Source organism: Oncorhynchus gorbuscha, linkage group LG12, assembly GCF_021184085.1.
Source record: "Oncorhynchus gorbuscha isolate QuinsamMale2020 ecotype Even-year linkage group LG12, OgorEven_v1.0, whole genome shotgun sequence".
Lineage (NCBI taxonomy): Eukaryota > Metazoa > Chordata > Actinopteri > Salmoniformes > Salmonidae > Oncorhynchus > Oncorhynchus gorbuscha.
Window position 1 is genome coordinate 27,151,671 of NC_060184.1, and position 23,535 is coordinate 27,175,205.

Sequence of the window (23,535 nt, forward strand, 5' to 3'; positions counted from 1 at the left end):
TTTGGTTACTATATGATTCCATATGTGTTATTTCATAGTTTTGATGTCTTCACTATTATACTACAATTGTAAAAAATAGTAAAAATAAAGTAAAACCCTGGAATGAGTAGGTGTGTCCAAACTTTTGACTGGTACTGTATATAAAATAATCACACATATTTTGGTGAAAAGGTGCATATTTACCGACTCAAAACCGATAGTACTTAACAAAAATAGCTCATTTAGCCAATACACTTTCAATAAAACAATGAATTTGTCCACGCTTCGCTGATTTCTGAATCCTTAATTCACTGGCAACAGAGCAGAGCGAGGCCTGCATCCAGCAACATCACGAATCATGTGACCCCTTTTCAAACTATCAATTACAGTAATGATCCCATGTTCTGGCACTTCCAGGTTTTTGGCTTTGCCACCACTTCTCTCTCGGCATCATTTCCCATGGGCCTTTCTCTCTTTCACTGGGTTCCATATCTGCTTTCCCCGAACCTGGCTATCGCCTACTGTTTGTTTTTGTTAACTGTCCCTTGTCATCAACATGCCCCAACACAGAACCCAAACCGGCTGCACGCGTGCTCCATCGTGCAACATCTTGCATACATTTATTTTGTCCCCCCCACACCAAACTCAGTCACGACATGCAGGTTAAAATAAACTCTAAACCAATTACATTAATTTGGGGACAGGTCAAAAAGCATTAAATCTTTATGGCAATATTGCTAGCTAGCTTGCACTTGCTAGCTAATTTGTCCTATTTAGCTAGCTTCTGTTGCTTGCTAATTTATCCTGGGATCTAAACATTGAGTTATTTTACCTGAAATGCACAAAAGGTCCTCTACTCCGGCAATTAATCCACACATAAAACGGTACACCGAATCGTTTCTAGTCATCTCTCCTCCTAGGCTTTTTCTTCTCTTAACTTTATATTGCGATTGGCAACTTTCATAAATTAGGTGCATTACCACCACCAACCTTGTTTGTCTTTCTGTCACCCACATGGGTATAACCAATGAGGAGATGGATCGTGGGTACCTGCTTCTATAAACCAATGAGGAGATGGGAGAGGAAGGACTTGCAGCGCGATCTGCGTCAGCAATAGAACTGACTTCTATTTTAGCCCTTGGCAACGCAGACACCCGTTGGTATGCGAGCAGTGTTGTACAATAATTTAATAATATAGATTTCGAAATTGATTTTGCAACGCATGCGCACGCCTGTGAGCCCTATTTCATGTAAGCAAGCCCAGAAAACGCACACGCAGTGACGAACTCACGATCTCCTGGCCTGGCGACAATGGGCAAATTACACTGCTCTATTGCCACTTTGTCACCACAACACTTTAAAGGAAGAGTTGATATGCATGAAAATTGTGGCTGAGTGGAGCCACTTCGCCAAAACGAGGTTGAGATAGATGGTATACAGCTACGGACAAATTTACAGCAAAGGTTTTGACTGAGGTTTTGAAGCCAGAGGATAAGTCGGATTGTCGCACTGTTAGTTTTACACATTTTTTAATAAAAAAATAAAAAAAACAGTTTCAGTTAATAAAACGGACGATTGTTTATTTTTTCTGAAAGTACTTGATGAGTGTACTGTTGCTTGTATGCATTGTATGCGTGCTTACTGTGACCATCACTCCCTGATAGTGGCTACTAGCTACTTCCAAAGCCGGTGCGAAACAATAGTGCTTGGCAAGTGAGAGTGTGGGACACTGTGTCCCGTTGTTGTTGCTGTTCATGCTCTCCCCATTAGTAGACTATCACGGTGACATTGAGATGGTTACAAATATTAGTTATTTCTCGTGTAGGCTGCATGAAATAAAATCCTGATAATGCCGGTGACACCGTGATACAGCTTCGGGAAGCACAACGGTGCACTGGTCATTTGCACTGGCTTGCCTTGTCGTCGTGTTTACAGAGGGCAGAAATGTTAGCTAAGTGACATGTCACCGGACATCCATATAAACACTAAACTAGCTGTCATCACATATGAATGGGGAAACCAGTTAGTTAAAAGTATATTTGTGGTCATCGCCTAGGGACTCTAGCTAGCTAACTAACTTAGCTAGCGAGTTCTGTTGCCATAACAACGAGAGAATGACTTCTGTCCTGTCCATAGCTGTATACCATCTAGTCATAACCCCAAAACAGCCCTTCCTGTCTGTGTATTGGTCTGCCCATACGGCCACAGCTGAAGTGCTCTCTGTCACACAACATAGGGCATGATGGCACTCGTCACATGCATATATGCGTTTTTCTCTCACAAACACAAGGCTAGGCTGCTTTTGAATGGCTACATAAAGCCTTGTTCCTCACATGTTCCTTGTTCCTCACATGAGTAAATTAAAATAATTTTGTACTGGTATGCAGGCTCTGTGTACTATTTATTATTTTTCTTAAGAAGACATGTCCAGCCTTTCCTTTCGGAAAAGCTGACCATGACTCCATTTTGTTGCTTCCATCCTATAGACAGAAACTAAAACAGGAAGCTCTCAGGTCTGTTCAACGCTGGTCCGACCAATCTGATTCCACGCTTCATGATTGCTTCGATGACGTAGATTGGGATATGTTCCGCATTGCGTCAAACAACAACATTGACGAATACGCTGATTCGGTGAGCGAGTTCATTAGCAAGTGCATTGGCGATGTCGTACCCACTGCAACTATTAAAACATTCCCCAACCAGAAACTGTGGATTGTTAGCAGCATTCGCGCAAAACTGAAAGTACGAACCACTGCTTTTAACCAGGGCAAGGTGACCGGAAACATGACCGAATACAAAGAGTGTAGCTATTCCCTCCTCAAGGCAATCAAACAAGCCAAGCGTCAGTATAGAGACAAAGTAGAGTCACAATTCAACGGCTCAGACACAAGAGGTATGTGGCAGGGTCTACAGTCAATCACGGATTACAAAAAGAAAATCAGCTCGTCGCGAACCAGGATGTCTTGCTTCCAGACAGACTAAACAGCTTCTTTGCTCGCTTTGAGGACAATACAGTGCCACTGACATGACCCGCTACCAAATCCTGCGGGCTCTCCTTCACTGCAGCCGGCGTGAGTAAAACATTTAAATGTGTTAACCCTCGCAAGGCTGCAGGCCCAGATGGCATCCCCAGCCGCGTCCTCAGAACATGCGCAAACCAGCTGGCTGGTGTGTTTACGGACATATTCAATCAATCTTTATCAAAGTCTGCTGTTCCCACATGCTTCAAGAGGGCCACCATTGTTCCTGTTCCCAAGAAAGATTAGGTAACTGAGCTAAATGACTACCGCCCGTAGCACTCACTTCCGTCATCATGAAGTGCTTTGAGAGACTAGTCAAGGACCATATCACCTCCACCCTACCTGACACCCTAGACACACTCCAATTTGCTTACCACCCCAATAGGTCCACAGACGACACAATCGCAACCACACTGCCCTAACCCATCTGGACAAGTGGAATACCTATGTGAGAATGCTGTTCATCGACTACAGCTTAGCATTTAACACCATAGTACCCTCCAAACTCGTCATCAAGCTTGAGACCCTGGGCCTCGACCCTGCCCTGTGCAACTGGGTACTGGTCTTCCTGACGGGCCGCCACCAGGTGTTGAGGGTAGGTAACAACATCATCCCGCTGATCCTCAACACTGGGGCCCCACAAGGGTGTGTTCTGAGCCCTCTCCTGTACTCCCTGTTCACCCACGACTGAGTGGCCAGGCACGCCTCCAACTCAATCATCAAGTTTGCAGACGACACTAGTGGTAGGCTTGATTACCAAAAACAACGAGACCGCCTACAGGGAGGAGGTGAGGGCCCTCGGAGTGCGGTGACAGGAAAACAACCTCTCACTCAACATCAACAAAACAAAGGAGATGATCGTGGACTTCAGAAAACCGCAGAGGGAGCACCCCCCTTCCCCGATCCACATCGATGGAACAGTAGTGGAGAGGGTAGTAAGTTAAGTTCCTCGGCGTACACATCACAGACAAACTGAATTGGTCCACCCACACAGACAGAGTGGTGAAGAAGGCGCCGCAGCGCCTCCTCAACCTCAAGAGGCTGAAGAAATTCGGCCTGTCACCAAAAGCACTCAAACTTCTACAGATGCACAATCGAGAGCATCCTGTCGGGCTGTATCACCTCCTGGTACGGCAACTGCTCCACCCACAACCGTAAGGCTCTCCAGAGGGTAGTGAGGTCTGCACAACACATCACAATGTTGCCCAAAGATATAGTCCAGTACAATAATACATAGCACTATAATAGATAGGTTAGCTGAACGTCACGAAAAACGACGTGCATGCTTCAATGGGACAGAAGACTGGGTTGTTGTGATTCTGGATGGCCAGATAGCTACCAATAATGACAACAAACGTAAGTGACTCGTTTCAGCTAGTTTCATCTTGTTCTTGATACCATGTCTTGTTTTGAGGTGTTTGGACTGATTTCACATCAATGCTAATATGGCTAAGATTCACTAAAGTAGCTAACCAACAACTAACAATGTATAAGAGACAAGTGCTCAGTTGGGCAAATGTATTTGTTTTCAATAAACATTGGTGACAAAATATAGTTTACATGTCAATAATCTATGCCAACCAGTCTGTTTTGCACACATCGGTTTTGTTGCTAAACAACTAACCCATCTATTAGGTGGATGAGTCATAAGTATGTAATACATAGGCAAGTATGAGCTAACTGAATAACATTTAGACATCTGAATTACATGACAAAAATGCAGCCCATGTGACGGCCCCTGAAACCACGTGGTCAGGGGTAGAGCTGAGCAAAAACTCAACATGCTGTGGAGTGAAAAAAAAATAAAAGCTAAATCCAAGGCGGGTTTAGACACACACACACTGGAGTAACCTTTGCAAGTCTCACAAATCCCTCTCTCCTCACCTAAAGCTCAATGCTGGCTGAGAAACTAAAACACACACCTCCAACGACACTCTGCAAAACATGTAGCTACCTACTCACTCATTCCGAAACACAAATATCAAGAGGCCCTTTGCCCCCCCCCCACTCATTATTCAGAAAACACACACAAAAACAACAGACCACATACACTGTAACCTAAAAGGTAAACAACTAGCTCAAGCCAAATGTAAAGAGAGAAAGTGAGGAGTAATCCAGTAAGAGATCCACGCACCTGAAGCCCAGCTCAGCTAAGCTCGGCCTAGCGTTGGCCTATATGTGTATGTGTGTGTGAGACGTAGAGGAGCCCGGCAGTCAGTCAGTCGAGGAACAAGCAGGTGCCAGGCAGCAAGCCTCAAGGAGTGGGCTGAGAGCAAAAGAAGAAGCTGCAGTCCACGGAAAGAGCACTAACTCGTCCAACAGCATGGATTTTGGGAGAGGCAGAACACCGCCACAAGCTCTCCATTCCACAGGCTGGCTGCTATCTCCATATCTCCTCTCTTTAACTGAGCTTTCCAGGCCTTGCTCGTTCGCTCACACCAGGGTACTCTAATCACCTCCCTCACAGACAGAACAGCGATGTATGGCAATAAGAGAGAAGGACAGCCCACCACGGAGCGAAAAAGAGGGGGAGGTGGTTATGAACTCAGTCCCCAAGCACTGTGAATGGAGTGAGGGAGACTGTGGCAGCAAGAAGACAGTTCACAAGGAGAGACCCCTCGTGAAGGAGCCTTGGGGAGCTTAACCGCGCACGCTTTAGGAACGGACTTATCCCCCATGCTTTACTGCACACAGGACTCCCCCCTCCCACTCACCCTGGCTGAAATGGTTTGCTCCATGAGAACCTGCTCAGTCACTGTTGCCGAGTCCCTCCTCCCTGAAATATAGGACACAGCAGGAGAACGTATACGATTTGCCTGAATGCAGTAACACAGGCCTAGCTGGGCCTGTATGTATGACTAAAAGCACCGCTTTATCTACACTCCACTGTATCCTGAATGGCTTGCAAACAACTTGTTTCAAATTACAGCAGTAATCAAAACGGAGGCAGTTGTAGAATTAAGGACCATCCACATACATTGTGTGAATTTTTTAAGGGTCCTCAAAACGTGGGTCAGCACTGTAAGACAGAAACACAAATCATGTCACTTTAAAATTAACATCAGTAAACACACAGAATTTCAACAATTTGGTGTATGTTTCATGCCTTATTTGGTCACGTCTCCATAGAAAGACCCACTTCCCCCGGGGTGTCACCAACCTGATCCTCCTCATCATCGCTAGAGCTGCACCCCGGTCTCTCGCGTTTGTTTCTGTCTGAAAGGCCGGATTGGGCCAGAGCCCTTCACCACCCAACAGACCCCCAGGTCTCATGTCTCCCTCTAACAGGCTCTCATTCTTCAGCTAGTCCCCCTCATTAATCAGCCTGCCTGGCTGTCACACACACAGTACCTGCTCACACTCACAGACCTGCCCTTCTTCAGACCCTTCTCAGACATCCTAGTTCCTGATTTAAAATTAGGAGAAGTCAATTCTCCACACCACTAATATTCTCACCCGCTCTCTCTCTCGCTCTCGTACTTAAATAATTACTCAATGCCTGGCGTACCGCAATCTCCTACTTAATGCAAGCATATGTTATTTTCCAAATCACGTAAACGTTTATCTGATGATTTATGCATACATTGGATGGTAACCTCATTGATCGTGTCCCCACTTATAAAGGTCTAGACATCTGGATAGATGATAGGCTTTCCCTCAAAAAGCATGTTGAGGAGTTACTTAAGAAATAAAAATGTGCTTTATTTATAGGAATCGGTCATCCCTTTCATTAAATAGCAGAAAAGAAATAATTCAGTCGACCTTCATTCCGGACGTAGACTATGGCGATATCGTCTATAAGAATGCAGCTGCCACTGGAGCAGTTTATCATACTGCATTACACTTTATCACGGGTGATAGTTTCAGCATACATCACTGCATCGGGAAGTAGGCTGATCCTCTTGGATGTATCGTAGATCGATGCATTGCACGTTTTTTTGTTTATAGAGTCCTTTGCATAAACTATCACCGTACTTCTCTGTTAACCTACAGAAATACAAGATATCAGACACCGTCTCAGGCTAACTCTGGAGATCCCTTTCATCTCAACAGAGTTAGGTAAATCTGCCTTTAGCTATTTTGCGCCTTGCTTGTGGGACGGTCTACAGCGTTGTATGAAATTGGAGAAACTGGTGCCTCGGAGGCAGTTCAGCTGTGTGAGCACCTTTTTAAGGAAGAATGATTCTTCTAATTCTATGCTTTTTTAAATTGTATTTTTTAAATTGTGTTTTTTGCTTGCTTATACATTTTGTAGGCTGTCATTATTATTATTATTATTGTTATTATTTTTTAAATAACTTTCCCCAGGTTGTTGTTGTAAATGGGAATGTATTCTCAGCAGACTCACTTGGTAAAATAAGGTATACAAATAATAATGAGTCATGGATATAGTGCCATGTTCCTCTGTGCAGCAACACGTACGCGTGTGTATGAACGTAGCGGTGGGTCGTAAAGCATTCCCTGCGGGCTACAGCTAGGTGAGGGGTCAGACAGATGACAGCTAGGCCTATGTTATGGCCCGTACCTGCAAGACAGGCCCAGCACCTGAGGCGGGGATGGAGACAGCCCGGGGGACAGGGAGCCAAGACTGGCCCCCTACCCTCCCTGCCCCTCAAAGTATTGCTCCACACTCTTGCCGTTTACACCCCGATTTAGGATGTTTACCCAGAGGAGGAAATGGCCAGGTGCAGTCAGAGCTCCTCAACACTGCTACAGTACAGCAGCAGTCCTCTCCTCATGCTCCTAGGGGCCAGGCTCAGCCTAGCAGGGAATACTACAGCAGCCTGCCTGCCAGAATGTCTAGGGGACACAGCCAGTTATGGCTACAGTTCTGGTTGGCTGAAGCTTATGGCCGGGGATGATGCAACACATTATGCTTGGCTACAGCTTATGGATAATGGCACTGATAATGACTATGGGAACTGTTGCTGCTGTCACGTGGGCATGGGTTTGGGCTAAGGCAATGGTCATGGCATGAATGGACACTTATAGCACCACTTAACACTGCCGTTTTGGCTTTACATACACTTTAGGCAACAGTTATGACCATTGTTATGGCAACAGCTAGTATGGCTAAAATATGGTAGAGCGCTGACTGTGCCAGGTTGAGGAAAGGAATAGGGTGCTACTATTTCTAAACTTTGACAGCCCTGGTCTAACTGTATGGCTTTTTACATCACAGGATCCCTGCAAGTACAGAACAAGTACATCAGTGGCACATATCCTGCATCTACACCCACACTGCATGATAACAAGCCAGGTATACAAGCATTACTCAGTCCCACCGACTCCCAATACTGGAATTCAGGCTTAGCTTAATGATGAGACTGAGGAGCGGATAAGAAAGTAGCTCATCAATACAACGCTCAGATCCTTGTCAGACACCTGGTGAGCTGTGAGTGTGACCCGCCTAGGTGATTAGAGTAGATCATTCTGCTGTGTTGTGAGACTCAGAGCAGTTTTGGACACACACACACACACACACACACACACACACACACACACACACACACACACACACACACACACACACACACACACACACACACACACACACACACACACACACACACACACACACACACACACACACACACACACACACGGAGCAGAGCAGCAGGACGGGGGTTGAGAAGTCACAGGCCCGAGATGCAAATGGTGGCAGTGTGTAAGTGTGTTTGTGTATGTACACCACGTTGTGTTTGTGTGTGTGCGCGACATCTCACACTGTTTCATTATTGCTATAGCCCTCAGAGAAAACACAAATCATTTGGGCTGAACTAATTGGCTCTCTTAAAATTAGATTGAAGACCCATTAAACGCAGAAAGAGACAGACCCATCTTATGGTGAGGTAGTGAAGACACGCTGGCCGTTAATTCAGCCACTTTTCTAAGCAACCCATCCACCCTGCAACGTCTTGAAAGAAAATGGTATTGATTCATTGAGTCACCTTAAATGGGAATGGCTAATCATATAGCCATGAATAGCCATGAGTATGTAGATAGTACTCTTCAGTTCAGGGATGGGCAACTTTAAATGGGGGGTGAGGGCCACAAAAGATATGAACACATCATGAGGGGCCTCAGTGGCTCGTGGGTCTGCGTACCCACCCCCACACAGTCAGAGCCAGCCCTAGCCTTTTGGGGAAATGTTTTGCACCTTGGGTATTATGCTATTTTAACCCTCAACAGTAGCCTAAGTTGGGACCCTGACTAATTTGAAGTGGATCTTCAAAATTTACGGTATAAAGGAAACCCAAAGAAATAACAAGCACTAACTTTTTTTAAAAGTCATCCACTTTAAACATGTGTTACATAATCACTGTTAATGGGTCTTATGATGAAACTTGACTTGGTGTTATTCTAAAGGAAAAATATTAAACCTTTGCCAAAGGAAATATACAATATCATGAAATCAATTCAAATGTACATTTGTACAAATGATTCAGTCATGCACCGACATACTGTAAATGATTCCGTCGATTTCATTGCGTAGTGCAATACAGTAGATATGAGCAGGCTGGGTCAAATTTCACGTTCCCATGGCAACAACTGAGGAGCTGTTAACTACTGAAACACAGCTAATCTTTAAGCACAGACAGGTGAGGGGGAGAGAGGGTGACGCCTTGTAAAGGGAGGGGGGGTTAAGTCAGTGTGTTTCTTTTTTATACCAGTTTTGATTCAACTTCTGTTGAGAAAGAACTATGCAGTTCAAACTCCATGTATAATCCCTTTCGGGAGGAATCGGTGCCTCAGTCTAGGGCATTTCAGACAGTTGTTAGGGCACCTTTTTACTGAAGAATGAGTCTTTTTTTATGATTGTGTTATGCTTTTAATGTATTGTTGTGTATAATAAATGTATATTTGAATGTGCATATGAATGTGTAGTTTAATGTGTTCATTGTATTTTGATGTTTATTGTGGCGCTATACAGGGCTCATCTGGAAAAGAGACCTTGGTCTCAGCATTGACTCTCCCTGTCAAAAAGGTTCAATACAAATAAATAAAAGAAGCAGTATTCTCCAAACGGAAACAAATGTCACAATGCTGGTTTGGTTTCCCAGTACCAGAGTATGTTATGGAGCATATGACTCCTATCAGTATATCATGGGTTGGTGATGCCTTGCTACAGTAAATGTGATTAAGTGGCAGGCAGCAGCATATTGATAGATACATCCTGCAGAGACCTAGCAGTGTTGTGCAAGGACAACAACCCCTCCCTCAACGTGGGCAAGACAAAGGAGCTTATCGTGGACTACAGGAAATGGAGGACCGTACATGCCCTCATTCACATCGACGGGGTTGTAGTTCAGCGGGTCAAGAGCTTCAAGTTCCTCGGTGTCCACATCGCTAGGGACCCATCATGGTCCAAACACACCAACACAGTCGGGAAGAGGGCTAGACAACGCATCTTCCCGCTCAGGAGGCTGAAAACATTTGTCATTGGCATTTAGATTCTCAAAGTTCTACAGCTGCACCATTGAGAGCATCTTGACTGGCTGCATCACCGCTTGGTATGGCAACTGCTCTGCATCCAGCTGCAAGGTGCGACAGAGGGTAGTGCGTAGGGCGCAGTTAGGGCTGTGGCCGTCATAACATTTTGTCAGACGGTTATTGTCATACCAAAGACTGCCGGTCTCACAGTAATTGACTGTTAATTAACATAAACACGTTTAGCATCTCCAGGCCTCCACACAATCAAGCCACTGATGTGAACCTTTGGAACATCTACATTTAAAAATGGCTAAAAAATCATTTTATATACACCATCACAATAGACCTGCCTAATATAAAGAATGGGTTTAAAGAAACATTATGTAATGAAGAAACAGTATTTCAGGAGAACAGTATGAGTTGGCCTACTGTATACCGATGTTATCTGGCTATGCTCCATGCTATATAGGCTCTAGACTTGTTCATTTAGCTGACAAGATATGCGTATAAGTACCGTGTCATTATTTTATATGATTTTACAGTAAGAAAAATATAATTGAACTTACCTGAATGAACTAGAAAGGATATTTTTCCCATTACAGAACGAGTGCACATATGAAGTGGTTATATTTAGCGTAAAAGTGATCATTTGAAACAGGTCCAATATCCTAGATTTAGAGTTATTTGGCAACTTTCGTTGTGAATGATACAAACCTTAGAATGTTTGAGAAATCAAAACAGATATAAGATGTATGGTGTGACAATAGGCTATTGATGATTCCTTGTCTCAGGCTGCACAAGCTGTTCTCTCATCAAATTATTATTCTCAATTGAATCTCGTCTTTACTAATATGTAAACATTTGTTTAGATTGGCCCATTATCAAATGGTCAGGAACAGGGGCAGGAATAAAAATACATGTCATCTGTATGCACTCGAATAGCGAACACACGCTTTCGGTTTTATACTGGAACATGTGCTTGATATGAGCAGATGAGCACTTACTCCACTCCACACATCAACCACTGTATGAGGAGCATGCTCTCACTCCCTGACAGGTGATATTACGCCCAAACTCTGTATGTCATTGGCCCTCCAACCTTGTTCCTGCAGCTACCCATTGCTTCATTTAGAATAAAACAAGTGAAATCTGTTGGGGAACATTAATAGTAACATGTTTTCATAAACAAAACCTGTTTCACTAAACGGTTAACAGCCCATCTGTGTGATCGTTAAAGGACTGAAGGAGAGAGAGGAGATGGAAACGCATGGTGGTGAGAATAGCTAATGTGTCAGCAAATTAATTATGAAAATATTTTTAAAATCCCTATTCAAAATCAAATACAAATTCACTAATTGTAGGCTATCAATAAACCAACAGCATCACCTAGGGGCTATACATTCTCTCCCAGATTCATGGATATATATTTTGGAGTGTCGCATAAGGTAACCAAGTCCATTATGCATAATACAGTCCACACTCAAAGACGATTACTCTAGCTTGTTTAATTTTGGAGTATAGGCTAAGACCAATTATGTACCAAAGACATCTTACATTTGTTTTAGTTTGATGTTTTTCTGCCAAGCGTAATATGCGGCAGGCTATGTATTGTATAATGGCACAATCACAATTTTAATTCAGGGTTGTTTTTCTGGGCTTGGGCTCATAAGCCTATGCATAAACTCAAATATGTGTATGGGTGCTTTGAAACCACAACAACCATGCTTTACACTGTTTGAACCTGTTGCTGAACTTCTTTCTTCAAATTGATCAGTCACAGTGAGGTGAGTTTTAAAAGCGTGATTTACGATTGCATTTGCATTGTTGTCAGGGTGGTTGAGGGACAATAGAACCCTGAGTACCAGACCATTAGGACCTGATGGGGGGGAGCCCTGAGTACCAGGCCATTAGGACCTGATGGAGGGACAATATAACCCTTAGTACAAGGCCATTAGGATCTAATGGTCATTAGCAAGTTGGCTACTACCAACGCATGTCCAGAGTGCATAGGTGTTAATGACTGTTGAGTCACATGGAAATTTACATGACTCATGACTGCCAATGTGGCGGTAATACGGTCACCGCAACAGCCCTAGGTGCATCACTGGGGTCAACCTCCCTGCCTTCCAGAACCTCTATACCAGGCGGTGTCAGAGGAAGGACCTAAGAATTGTCAAAGACTCCAGCCACCCAAGTCATAGACCGTTCTCTCTGCTACCGCACAGCAAACTGTACTGGAGTGCTAAGTCTGGGACCAAAAAGCTCCTGACCAGCTTCCAAGGCATAAGACTGCTAAATAGTTCACCAAATAGCTACCGGAACTATCTGCATTGACCCTTTTAGCACAAACTCTTTTTGATTATGCAAACACACTGGATTCTACCCACACTCACATATATTGACACTCCAACACACACACACGCTGCTGCTACGGTCTATTAGCTATCCTGTTGCCTAGTCACTTTACCCATACCTATATGTACATATCTACCTCAATTTACTCGTACCCCTGCACCTGGTACCTCGTTTTTAATCGCCAAGATATCATTGCTCATTGTTTATTTATTCCTTTGTGTTTATACACTGAACAATAACATGAAACGCATCATGCAACAGTTCATATAAGGAAATCAGTCCATTAAAATAAATTCATTATGGATTTAACATGACTGGGAATACAGATACTCATCTGTTTGGTGACATAACTTTTTCAAAGGGTAGGGGTGTGGATCAGAAAACCAGCCAGTATCTGGTGTGACCATCTGCCTCATGCAGCGTGACACATCTCCATCGCAAAGAGTTGATCAGCCTGTGGAATGCTGTCCCACTCCTCTTCAATGGCTGTGAGAAGCTGCTGGATATCGCAGGGAACTGGAACACACTGTTGTACATGTCAATCCAGAGCATCCCAAACAAGCTCAATGGGTGACATGTCTGGTGAGTATGCAGGCCATGGAAGAACTCGGAACATTTTCAGCATCCAGGAATTGTGTACAGATCCTTGCGACATGGGGCAGTGCATTATAGAGGTTGACCGATTAATTGGTATGTACGATTAATTAGGGCCGACTTCAAGTTTTCATAACAATCGGTAATCAGCATTTTTGGATGCCGATTATGGCCAATTATATTGCACTCCACAAAGAGACTGCGTGGCAAGCTGATCACCTGTTACGGGAGTGCAGCAAGGAGTCAAGGTAAGTTGCTAGCTAGCATTAAACTTATCTTGTAAAAAACAATCAATCTTAACATAATCACAAGTTAACTACACATGGTTGATGATATTACTAGTTTATCTAGCTTGTCCTGCAGTGCAAATAATCAATGTGGTGCCTGTTAATTTATCATCGAATCACAGCCAACTTCGCCAAACGGGTGATGATTTAACAAGCACATTCGCGAAAAAAGCACTGTCATTGCACCAATGTACCTAACCATAAACATCAATTCCTTTCTTAAAATAATTACACAAGTATAATTTTTTAAAACCTGCATATTTAGTTGTTTTTTGTTTTTCTAATCATGTTAGCAGGCAATATTAACTAGGGAAATTGTGTCACTTCTCTTGCGTTCTGTGCAAGCAGTCAGGGTATATGCAGCAGGGTATATGCAGCAGTTTGGGCCGCCTGGCTCGTTGCGAATGTGTGAAGACCATTTCTTCCTAACAAAGACCGTAATTAATTTGCCAGAATTTTACATAACTATGTCATAATATTGAAGGTTGTGCAATATAACAGGAGTATTTAGACTTATGGATGCCACCCGTTAGATAAAATACGTAACGGTTTCGTATTTCACTGAAAGAAATAAGCGTTTTGTTTGAGATGATAGTTTCTGGATTTGACCATATTAAAAAAAGGCTTGTATTTCTGCGTGTTATTATATTAGAATTAAGTCTATGATTTGATAGAGCAGTCTGACTGAACGGTGGAAGGCAGCAGCAGGCTCGTAAGCATTCATTCAAACAATTACGTTCCTGTGTTTGCCAGCAGCTCTTCGCAAAGCTTGAAGCACAGCACTGTTTATGACTTCAACTCCCGAGATTAGGCTGGCAATACTAAAGTGCCTATAAGACCATCCAATAGTCAAATGTATATGAAATACAAATGGTATAGAGAGAAATAGTCCTACAGTTCCTATAATAATAACAACAATCTAAAACTTCTTCAATGGGAATATTGAAGACTCATGTTAAAAGGAACCACCAGCTTGCGTATGTTCTCATGTTCTGAGCAAGAAACTGAAACTTTAGCTTTTTTACATGGCACATATTGCACTTTTACTTTCTTCTCCAACACTGTGTTTTTGCATTATTTAAACCAAATTGGACATGTTTCATTATTTATTTGATATAAAATATTTTTATTTATGTATTATATTACGTTAAAATAAAATATTTAATTCAGTATTGTTGTAATTGCCATTATTACAAATAAATAAAATAAAAAAACATTTTTTTTGGTCCTCCAATAAATCGGTATCGACCATGAAAAATCGTAAAAATCGGTCGACCTCTAGTGCATTATCATGCCGAAACATGACGTGATGGCGGTGGATGAATGGCACGACAATGAGCCTCAGGATCTCATCACGGTATCTCTGTGCATTCAAATTGCCATCAATAAAATGTAATTGTGTTCGTTGTAGGTACCTTATGCCTGCCCATACCATAACACCACCATTGGGGCACTCCGTTCATAAAGGTGCAAACGATCCCGCAGCTGAAGAAGCCAGATGTGGAGGTCCTGGGCTGCTGTGGTTACACATGGTCTGCAGTTGTGAGGCCGGTTGGATGCACTGACAAATTCTCTAAAACCACATTGGAGGCAGCTTATGGTAGAGAAATTAGAATTCAATTGTCTAGCAACAGCTCGTGGACTTTCCTGCAGTCAGCATGCCAACTGCACGTTCCCTCAAAACTTGAGACATCTGTGGCATTGGGCTGTGTGACAACTGCACATTTTAGAGTGGCCTTTTATTGTCCCCATCACAAGGTGCACCTGTGTAAAGAGGATGCTGTTCAATAAGCTTTTTGATATGCCACACTTGTCAGGTGGATGGATTATTTTGGCAAAGGAGAAAAGCTCACTAACAGGGATGCAAACCAATTTGTGCCCAACATTTTTGAGAAATAAGCTTTTTGTCCATAAGGAACAATTCTGGGATCTTTTATTTCAGCTCATGGAACATGGGACCAACACTTGACATGTTGCATTTGTATTATTGGTCAGTATGTTTTTTCTATTATTACCGTTTTTATTGTATTCTGCATTGTTGGGAAGGGCCTTAAGTAAGCATTTCACTGTTAGCCTACACCTATTCTTTATGCAGTATGTGACAATTAAAATGTTATTGATCGATTGATTTGACCGGTCTCTGTGTCCCCCTCACTGATCTGAAAGGACTGTCTACCAAGGTGTAAACAATATAATAGTGAGTACGTCAGTGTAAAGTCAAGTTTCTGCCATATTATTCCATCAACTTTCTGATCAGTGACAGAAAAAACAGATCATAGCGATGGCATTTTGAAGTATTGATATTTACTCTTTAGTATTGATATTTACTCTTACAGCACTGTAGGGGGGGGGGAGTTTGAAGAGGGGGTAGATGAATAAAGTAATTGAGCAATCAATCCAATTTCCTTCTTATATATTTACGAATTAACCTGGCCTATATGGCCCTTTTCTTCACGCATGGATGTGCGCGCCTTTTGGATGCAGAAAGCAGGAAGTTACCAATCGTCAGTGAGCACCACGAAGAAACATTCATAGGTTGTTGTAACCGGAGCCATATATTTGAGTCATCATACAATACACTTGCAATGTTGTTTTAAACAGTCGCTAAGATTATTTTGGTCGTGGTCTTTGCAAAATACCTATTTTGGATGCAGCAGTCGTTAGCTAGAATTCTAATGCTCATTGACATAGGCTAATAGCAAAGCTAGTCAAAGAGCCATTTTACTGGTTGAAGTCTTAAAAAAAAAAGTATAATACAGTTGATTTATGATGACAAACATACTAAGGACATTCATATGAGCATTAAAATCCAATTACAATCCAAAAGTAGTGTGAAATGCACTCATTAGCAACCTGTAAATGGAGGCTATTTTTTGAGAACTCCCGTGTCCAGCAACAAAATTGTGCGCATCGCAAGTTAAGGGGACAGGCAAGGAACCCCACCTTTGAAGCAAGAAACATAGACAGCAACCAGGGAATGCACTTGAGGTAAGTACAGTATATAAAAAAAGGGGAAGACGGGGTCCACACATACTTGATCTAGGGCTCCTGAGGGTGACTCATGGGGGGGCTGCTGTGGCGGTGGTCCTCTGCTCTGATGGGGGTGGTGGTGTGGCGGGCTGGCTGGCTGGCAGGATCCAGGAAAGGGGGCTACGGCGCCATGGCCTCCCCGTCATGTAGCACCATCCCACTTGGGGAGGGGCGAGCGAGCTGGACCTGAAAGAGAAACTTCAGTGTTTACTGGAGGCCAATCTGGGACACCAAAATGTACATTTAAGCTATATCAGTTCATTTTAAACAAGGCAAAAGAGAAGCTATATCAATTTAAAACACCATTAGAATGTTGTTCAGACTTATTACAGCTTGTGTGTCAAAAGATGTTAGGGTCACCTCAATACTATGCAATTAGGCCTACTAAATGACCAAGTAACAACTTAATATAATGTTGTTACTAGAGTAACACAGTGTAACAGTAACTTTATGATAAATATGAGAACTATGGTTTCAAATCGATCTCTAAAGTCGAGCCCTCGCGAGATGGCGCTGTTGAGCAAGATGAAACATAATTGAGTAAGTGCAGAGGATGGGGGTCCAGCAAGCACAAAAGCCAGTAGATAGCGCATAATGTGGTGGAGCAAGCATAGGATGGGTCCCACGAACGCAGAGGCAGCAGGGGACGCGCAAATACAACTTTTAAACTAGAGTTGAAAGTGTGCCTTTGAGCGAGCAGAACATCATTACAACACGAAAAATATTAATTAGAGAGCAGAGATTTTTGTTTTATTGAGATACTTACTACATGTCAAGACTTTGAAGTTACTGTGCTCACAAATACACAGCATCCCCACATGTATTTCTGCTCACTGGCAAGTCTACTCTCGCTCCTGCGCTCGATGTTGCCAGTCCTGACAACCCACATTGCGCACACCTGCTCCCCATCGTTAAGCACACCTGGACTTCATCACCACTCTGATTACTCTCCCTTCATAAAGACCCCTGTAGCCTCAGTAATCAGGCAGTATTTGTTTTGGTTACGTTCAGTACACTTCTCGTGTTTTGTATTATCTCCATGATTATTATTAAACTCACCTTCTGCACCTGTTTCCTGAATCCCTGCATATACGTTACAGAATACTGCCACTTCAAAAATGGAAGTAGCAGAAGATAAGGACGTCTCCCAGACGGTCGACGAACAAGGACATCTAATCCGCAAACACCATGATCAGCTGGCACAACTATGAATGAGGGCTACAGCCATCTGGGAGAGAGGAGAGGAATGGATGGGTTCCTACGAGAGGTTCATGGCTCTGTTCAGGGCGGTCTTCGACCATCCACCGGAGGGCAGACATGGAGGTGAGCGACTACTCCAACTCCGGCAGGGTGCCCAGACCGTTGCGGAGTATGCCTTCACCTTCCGGACCGTGGCAGCCTCCAGCTGATGGAATAAGCCGGCGTTCCGCACCCTATTTCAAAGAGGACTGCACGAGGAGGTCTAGACAGAGTCGGCGTGCCGAGACAACCTTTCCCTGGCCGCACTCATCGCAGTGGCTCCCCTCGCCCTCTTTTGGACGTCCTGGGGCAGATCCTGAACACATGAAGATAGGGGTTACACACCTCTCCGCCGCAGAGCAACATGTATTGTACATCCCAATCCGAAGTCCACTGGGGCAGAGGGACAGCCCCGTGATCATCAGTCTCACAGAGTAACATCAACGTTTCCCACCAAACCCTTCCTGATTTCCATTTCACTGGCTGGCTGGCCCTCAGGTGTTGTTTCTACAGTTCTAGTGGACTCTGGTGCTGCGGGGATTTTTTTTTGACCAGGCCTTCGTCTTCGTGCCTGCAGTGTACCCTCTCTCTCCTCTCCTTCTCTAGTCCAAGCCCTGGATCACTCACCATGGGACCCATGCACCAAGAAATCCTTCCCTTCCTCATCATCACTGCTCCTGTACACAAAGTCATCCTCGGCTTTCCATGGCTCCAAAGTCATGACCCCACCATCTCCTGGTCGAGGATGAAAATCACTGCCTTGGCATCCGGATGTTGGAGGACCTACTTTCCATTACCTTGTGGATCCATGTCACTTGAGAGTTCTGTGAGTGTCCTCCAGCCTATCATGCCATCCTCCCATATCACTGGCCCTATGTTTTGGGATGTAGATGTGGACTAGAGGTCGACTGATTAAAATCGGAATGGTTTAATTTTTCATAACAATCGGAAATCCGTAATTTTGGACACCGATTTTGCCATTAAAAAAAAAAAAAATGGTACACCTTTATTCAATCATTATTTAAGTAGGCAAGTCAGTTAAGAAAACATTCTTATTTTCAATGACGGCCTAGGAATGGTGGGTTAACTGCCTTGTTCAGTGGCAGAACGGCAGAGTTTTACCTTGTCAGCTCAGGGATTCAATCTTGCAACCTTACGGTTAACTAGTTCAACGCTCTGACCACCTGTCTCACGAGGAGCCCGCCTGTTACGCGAATGCAGTAAGAAGCCAAGGTAAGTTGCTAGCTAGCATTAAACTTAATCATAATCACTAGTTATAACTACACATGGTTGATGATATTACTAGTATATCTAGCGTGTCCTGCGTTGCATATAATTTATGCAGTGCGCATTTGCGAAAAAGGACTGTCGTTGCTCCAACGTGTACCTAACCAAACACCAATGCCTTTCTTAAAATCAATACACGGAAGTATGTATTTTTAAACCTGCGTATTTCGCTAAAAGAAATCCAGGTTAGCCAACAATATTAACCAGGTGAAATTGTGTCACTTCTCTTGCTTTCATTGCACGCAGTCAGGGTATATGCAACAGTTTGGGCAGCCTGGCTCATTGCGAACTAATTTGCCAGAATTTTACATAATTATTACATAATATTGAAGGTTGTACAATGTAACAGGAATATTTAGACTGATGGATGCCACCCGTTAGATAAAATACGGAACGGTTCCGTATATAACTGAAAGAAAACGTCTTGTCTTCGAGATGATCGTTTCCAGATTCGACCATATTAATGACCTACGGCTCGTATTTCTGTGTGTTATTATGTTATAATTAAGTCTATGATTTGATAGAGCAGTCTGACTGAGCGATGGTAGGCACCAGCAGGCTCATAAGCATTCATTCAAACGTTACTTTTGTGCGTTTTGCCAGCAGCTCTGCTGTTTATGACTTCAAGCCTATCACCTCCCGAGATTAGTCTGGTGTAACGATGTGATGTGAAATGGCTAGCTAGTTAGCGGGTGCACGCTATTAGCATTTCAAACGTCACTCGCTATGAGACTTGGCGTAGTTATTCCCCTTGCTCTGCCTGGGTAACGCTGCTTCGAGGGTGGCTGTTTTTGTTGTGTTCCTGGTTAGAGCCCAGGTAGGAGCGAGGAGAGGTACGGAAGCTATACTGTTACACTGGCAATACTAAAGTGCCTATAAGAACATCCAATAGTCAAAGGTATATGAAATACAAATGGTAAAAAGAAATAGTCCTATAATTCCTATAACAACTACAACCTTAAACTTCTTACCTGGGTATATTGAAGACTCATGTTAAAAGGAACCACCAGCTTGCATATGTTCTCATGTTCTGAGCAAGAAACGGAAACTTTAGCTTTCTTACATGGCACATATTGCACTTTTACTTCGCCAACACTATGTTTTTGCATTATTTAAACCAAATTGAACATGTTTCATTATTTTTTTGAGACTAAATAGATTTTATTGATGTATTATATTAAGTTAAAATATGTGTTCATTGTTCATTCACTATTGTTGCAATTGTCATATATATATATATAAAATATACTGTAGTGTCCAAAACGGCTTTCAAGTCAGGCATTCCCTTGGCAGAAACAGCCTCTCGGGGGATGCTGCAGTGCGTTGTGAGAAACTGCTTGCACGCGCATTACCACACCACTATGTCCCAGTCATGGCTTTTGCGTCATCAGAACAGATAACAACACATCTTGACCACCAAAGTCCATTTGATGTCACAAAGCTGTCCAGTCCTTAAAAAAATATCCTCTCATGTTGTCCTGGTTTGCAGAAGAGGATGTCTTCCTGAAATTGACCCTCCCTTTCTGTCGATATTATGGAGCTAATTTGGAATATTTTTCGACGTTGTCGTGACCGCAATTTCCAGTCGGTTTCTCAGCCAAACATGAAGAACAAACGGAGCTATTTCGCCTTAAAAAAATATATATTTTGGGAAAAATGAACTTTGGCTATCTGGGATTCTCGTGAGTGAAAACATCCTAAGTTCAAAGGTAAACAATTTAATTTGATTGCTTTTCTGATTTTCTTGACAAGGTTGCCTGCTGCTAGCAAAGCAAAATGCTATGCTAGGCTATCGATAAACGTACACAAATGCTTGTCTAGCTTTGGCTGTAAAGCATATTTTGAAAATCTGAGAAGACAGGGTGATTAACAAAAGGCTAAGCCGTGTTCCAATATATTTCAATTGTGATTTTCATGAATAGGAATAATTTCTAGTAAGATTTATGTCCGTTGCGTTATGCTAATTAGTGTCAGATGATGACAACGGTCCCGTTCACATAAAATTAAATCTAGAATCGGCTTCCTATTTCGCAACAAAGCATCCTTCACCCATGTTGCCAAACATAACCTCGGAACACTGACCATCCTACCGATCCTCGACTTTGGCGATGTCATTTACAAAATAACCTCCAACATTCTACTCAACAAATTGGATGCAGCCTATCACAGTGCCATGTTTTGTCACCAAAGCCCCATATACTACCCACCACTGTGACCTGTTTGTTCTCATTGGCTGGCCCTCGCTTCATATTCGTCACCAAACCCACTGGCTCCAGATAATCTATAAGTCTCTGCTAGGTAAAGCCCCGCCTTATCTCAGCTCAATGGTCACCTTAGCAGCACGCGCTCCAGCAGGTATATTTCACTGGTCACCCCCAAAGCCAATTCTTCATTTGGCCGCCTTTCCTTCTGGTTCTCTACTGCCAAATGACTGGAACGAACTGCAAAAATAACTGAAGCACCACCTGTCAGAACAGCTCACAGATGACTGCACATAGCCCATCTGTAAATATCCCATCCAATCTACCTCATCCCCATACTGTATTTATTTATTTATCTTGCTCCTTTGCACCCCAGTGTCTCTACTTGCACACTCTTCTGCACATCTGTCACTCAAGTGTTTAATTGCTATATTGTACTTGTTTCGCCACTATGGCCTATTTATTGCCTTACCTCTCTTATCCTACCTCATTTGCACACACTGTATATAGACTTTCTATTGTATTATTGACTGTATGTTTGTTTATTCCATGTGTAACTCTGTTGTTGTTTGTGTGGCACTGCTTTGCTTTACTTTGGCCAGGTCGCAGTTGTAAATGAGAACTTGTTCTCAACCAGCCTACCTGGTTAAATAAAGGTGAAATAAAAAATTTAAAAAATAAACCAAAGGATGAATGTGGTGGATAGGATGATGTGTCAGACTGACGCTGCTTGTCATTTTAACTGAATGGCATAATGTCTGAAAAGAGGTTGGGAAGGATACTAGGAAGGAAATGTATGTGAACATGGCGGACCATTCACTAAGGACAGCATCATCAATGACACCTCCATAGAGTGAGGAGGGAGGGTTTGTGGGAGAGAGATTATGAACTTGGTTGTCGCCATAAAAAGTCAATGACACTGAGGGGGCTAGCGTGCCAGGGTGAGATAATTCCTTTGTACTGCTTCCAAACCAGTTTTTCCTTGAGATTTATAGCCTGTCAAGTGCACCCAGGCACTTACGGTATTGGCAAAACAATTTGAGTGCTTGAGTAACCACACTTTAGTGACCTGCATTTCTGCTGAAACAAGACAGGTGTAGGGCTCTAGGTGAAATCAAGACCAGGTTAAAGTTACTAATTGGAGGTGAGAAATAGTGACAAATAATTGATTTTATATTTTTCCTCTCAAAATAGGCTCAACTCGCTTGTTTATGCAAATTATGGCTTCCTTATAATCACCATCAATCCCAAATGATTAAAAATGTATTTCATACACAGAGAGCGCTGTCCAATATGCTTTATTACGAGCTGCTATGACCTCTTTCTTGATTTATAGTCGCTGGACCAAATCCAAAGAAGCATGACGTTATGGAAAACTAAATTAAATTCGTTATAATGTGAATCTAAGACACTTGTATGTTTCTGTAAACTTACAGTTCTTGCATAAAACATGGTTGAACTTTAGACACTAGTATGACACAGCCCAGATGGGTCAGTGGCAGGTTATTTCAGGATTAAGTGCATGCTAAACTCATTCGTCGTAGTTTGTTTATGTCAAATATTTCTCTCTTGACCAATCTCTTCTTGTTTAACCTATCCAAGGCAGCCTACTCCAACTAACACACTAGTTTTAAAGTAAAAAATAAACATAATGTGGATTAATGTGTAGACCTAGGGATATGTAGTCCATTTGGCAGTCTAGCCCTGGAGAGGTGCAAGAGTTTAGCCATGACACCTCTAGTGACCAAAATGTAAAATGTAAAAACACATCAACCTCACTGACATAACTGTACGGTAGCCAGTTAAAAAAAACATGATAATACCGCCATCGATAAGAAACATTACTGTGCAGCTGTATTTATTGATCTGGCCAAGGCTTTCGACTCTGTCAATCACAACATTCTTATTGGCAGACCAAACAGCCTAGGTTTCTCAAATGATTGCCTTGGCTGGTTCACCAGCTACTTCTCTGATAGAGGTCAGTGTGTCAAATCGAGGGTCTGCTGTCCGGACCTCTGGCAGTCTCTATGGGGGTGCCACAGGGTTCAATTCTTGGACCGACTCTCTTGTCTCTATACATCAATGATGTCGCTCTTGCTGCTGGTGAGT

General features: G+C 42.9%; 1 protein-coding gene across 3 annotated transcripts in view; it reads right to left on the reverse strand.

Moving 5' to 3' along the window:
- ncoa1 (nuclear receptor coactivator 1) overlaps nucleotides 1-23,535 on the reverse strand; it is a 112,430-nt gene that overhangs the window by 84,343 nt on the left and 4,552 nt on the right. For 2 of the 3 annotated variants that reach the window (XM_046291677.1, XM_046291676.1), the window contains exon 2: nucleotides 16,704-16,885. The gene's annotated coding sequence lies outside the window, so the exon portion shown is untranslated. Of the gene's footprint in view, nucleotides 1-5,133; nucleotides 5,425-16,703; nucleotides 16,886-23,535 lie in introns of those variants that run through there. The other variant, XM_046291678.1, reaches the window with a different exon arrangement.